The 3,927-nt window shown below is 39.5% G+C and overlaps 1 pseudogene; it reads right to left on the bottom strand.

Annotated features, from left to right (window-relative positions):
- Positions 1-1,698: 1,698 nt before the first annotated feature.
- Positions 1,699-2,637, bottom strand: LOC149960321 (estradiol 17-beta-dehydrogenase 11 pseudogene; annotated as a pseudogene).
- Between the last annotated feature and the right edge of the window lie 1,290 nt (positions 2,638-3,927).

The following is a 3,927-nucleotide window of genomic DNA, read 5'->3' as shown; positions in this document are numbered from 1 at the left end:
ATTTGAGTACGGAAGACAATTCTACGCTAGAGCTTACGTTATATTGGCACCATTTTTATCTTAATTATTGAATGGGGGAGGCTGAGGTAAAATCAAATCTGCTCCGTCTGTTTAAAAAAATTTTGGATAGACCAAAATGTAAAAATGGTTGACGCTAAAATATTATTAGGCCTAACGGATTTTTTTTTTGGCGATTTGGGGGTTCAAATATATTGTTTGTAATCCCGCTTGAAATCTAGGAGCAGCGAGTAGCCCACTCACACTGAGTGGAAGGCTATCAGCGAAACTTGTGAAAACTTTTCGTACGCAACGTCTTGTTTTCTAGGCGTGAAATAAACAAGGTGACCTAAAGGTAATGTACAATATCTGGATAAAAAAGTAAATTTATACTCTTAAAAATGTAAAAACAACAGCATCGCTCTTCGGACTATATTTATTTACGCCTCGAAAACAATGCGGCCCTTTAGGATTTATGTTTCATGCGCTTCCATAGGGCCTTCCACTGTATGCGAGTGGGTTACTTTATGTCTAAGAGGGTACAATGTACCCGTGTACCCCCCTTATTCCACCGCCAATGGCCCTAGTGAAAATCAGACTTAAATAAGATAACCGACGATGCGAAATTTTGACCGGTGACGGCGATTTGGTGATTAACAGATATTCGGTTTCCCCTTCCATAAAAACTTGTTGAGGTTAACGGTAATAGTTAGTGTAGGGGGTTGAAATGAATACATTCATGGTTTTATCACGTTTAAAAGTATTTATTGAAATAGCTAATTCGTGGTGTTTCTGTACATCTTGTTTGCCTTTTCGTTACTAAATAATTTTTTAAACTAAATTTCGTGCTAAGCCTTGGCCAGTCAAGTTTTGAAACATTCCCTACAATACAATTTTTGAGTGGCCACGTCATAATAACTAAGCCCCTCCCATCCTAGCGACTGAGGTCAGACTGCTTAATGCCGTTTGATATTCCTGATTGAAATGAATACATTCATGGTTTTATCACGTTTAAAAGTATTTCTTGAAATAGCAAATTCATGGTGTTTCTGTACATCTTGTTTGCCTTTTCGTTACTAAATAATTTTTGAAACCATGTATGTTTGTTCTCGGATGCTTCGATTCGTAGAGATGGTTCTGACAGTGTGTTACTTTGAAATTAATATGAGAGCATATTTTTATTAATTTTAATATTATTTTGGTTTGTAGTCAGTCCATAGCTGAGTCAGACAAATACATTTATCATAACTATAGTCTAATACAGTCACTCGTAAAATGTGTTTACCCTTCACTATTGATTTTCCAAAAATATTCTGTGATTTCTTACAATAATTCAATGATTTCCATTGATTCCTATGAATAATCGCGATTACCTACGATTTGTACACATGATTGCGAAAGTGACTAACCCCCTGCTAATATTACTTAAGCGTGATCTTGAAAACTAAAATTGATCAACATTTTTATTTTGTTTCGTTATCAGATCCTAAGTTGAATTTCTTTCAAATAACGTTAATTGAGATCTGATGTTCAATGTTAATCAACAAAGCACTAAAGTTAAACAAATTTACCGAAATTTTAAGCAAAAAACGTGTTTTATTTGATATAATTGCAATGTATAAAATTCAACTTTATTCCTATTTGACCGAAAGCGAATTGGATGTCTTTTGATAGCAATTGGATCCAAATCGGGTATAAACGTTACATATCCGGCTGCTCTGGAAACACCTTTCTAGGTTTTAATTTATCAATTAGAGCTTCACTGCCGAGCAACCTCGAAGCTTTGAATAACATTTTCTTGGTCTGAATCAAATTTGAAAACAGAGCGACAACTAATGTTTTCGGGATGTAAACCAGCTCTTTGTCCGTCAGAATTCCGTTGACCATGCTATCGACCACTTCTTCTGGTTTGACAAAGTTAATTTGACCATCGTTATCGCATTTAAACAAAGCCGTTTGACTGAAGTAGGGACACACCACGGTCGTTTTGACACCAGTTCGGCCGGCTGCCATCAAGTCCAGAGTCAGAGAGCTCATCATACCCACCACGGCGTGTTTGCTGGCGGAGTAAGCACCAGCTTTCTCGATGCCTATGAGACCAGCAACACTGGCGACAGCCACGATTTGTCCGTGGTTGGTTTCCATCATGCGCGGTAAAAAGGCCCTCAGGGTCCAGACGTGGGCCATCGCGTTTACGGCCATTACTTTCTCGAACAGGGCGTCAGTCGTTTCCCACAGCGCCCCCTTCTGAGCTATTCCCGCGTTGTTAACCAAGATGGTCACCGGTCCCACTTCCTCCCGTACCTGTTTGGCGACGCGATACACTTGGTCCTTCTCGGAGACATCCAGGATGTACTTACGGATGGTCCCGTTAACCTCTTTCACCAGCCGGATGGTCTCATCGCAGCCTTGGTCGTCCACGTCCCAGATGACCACTTTGCAACCCAATCTGGCCAATCTGACGGACAATAATTGTCCGAATCCGCTGCCGCCGCCGGTTATCAAAGCTATTTCGCCCTGAACGCTTTTCTTCGGTAACAACGAACTTGGAATGAGATTGGAAAGCAGTAATTTGACCGCGTCTGCTGCAGCGATCAGAAATATCCAGATAAGATTGATCAATAATGAAACGACTTCCATTTTCTAAAAAGGATTGAGCACCGGTTGCGATCTTGGCCTCCTGCCACTACTCTAAGAAGACGCAAAAACTATTATCTGTCTTCGAAATAACTATTTCGAGAATTAATTTTGGGACGATAGCCATATATTCGCTTTTCGCGTGACTCTACCTCTCTTTCCACTCGCCACTGCAGAACCACGCAAACATCAATACCAGGTTATTCAACTTTTAGCAGGTTGGCTTACCCCCCATATAATTTTTCCCCCAGTCCCTGCTTGGGTGATGTAGGAGGATTTAGGTGTTGATTTAATGGGGTCGATTTATTATAAACATAATCCAATGAACATTTTACTTTGATAACTCAAATTTTGTTATTGGTATATTTGCTCAATTTGATTAAAAAGATAATAAATAGGTTACCTAGATGAAAGTCTTGTTTTATAACGTTAAAAGAGGGGAATGGGCGAAAGCAAGTCAAACTTATGAGCGCCATCTGAAAGCTACCTCCTATAGTTAAATAACCCTGCCCGTAAAACAGGCATTGAGAACTCCTATACGGTGCGTGTAGATGTTTTTACACTCAATTGCGGATTACCGCCGCCATGTGGCGCTTCACTCTTCGAGCGTTGAACCGATTAGGGTATATGAAACATAAATCGACAGGAAATTTCGCCGCATTCTAAAACAAATCAGGTATTTTCCAGGTTTATATGATTTATCAATACGCCAGAATAGTTCATTTATTTAACAGACTGGCCACTGAATTCCTAATTTCTGTACTAGTTTTACGTTTACTTATTTATTTTTATTTTATTTCGATTTGAGTGAAATTCAGATGAATAGGCTGATTTAAAAATTGCTCAAAGAGAAACAAACATTTGTTGTGCATCCTCTAGAGGTACTAATTTAATGCTTTTATTTTTACTTGATAACACTTTTTGTACGCAACGTCTTGTTTTCGAGGCGTGAACTAAACTAGGTGGCCTAAAGGTAATGTTTAATATTTGGATAAAAAAGTTGGTGTATACTGAAAAAAATCTAAAAACAACACTATCGCTCTTCGGACTATATTTATTCACGCCTCGAAAACAAGGCGGCCCATTAGGATTAATGATTCATGCGCTTCTATTGGGCCTTCCACTCTATGGGAATGGTTTACTCTATGTTAACGGTAATAGTTATTGTAGGGAGCTGTTGGCTCGCGGGGCACGAAGGGCTTGCCACCAGCCTCCTACGCATTGTAACCCGGCCACATGAATTAAGGGCTTCAAAAGTCGCTTGATGACTTAGGCCTAAGGTGGTGCCTTGGG

The sequence above is a fragment of the Leiobunum rupestre genome, chromosome 2 (genome assembly GCF_980474605.1).
Source record: "Leiobunum rupestre chromosome 2, qqLeiRupe1.1.hap1, whole genome shotgun sequence".
Lineage (NCBI taxonomy): Eukaryota > Metazoa > Arthropoda > Arachnida > Opiliones > Sclerosomatidae > Leiobunum > Leiobunum rupestre.
The sequence above is the reverse complement of the archived record's forward strand: the minus strand, read 5'-3'. Positions and strand labels throughout refer to the sequence as shown.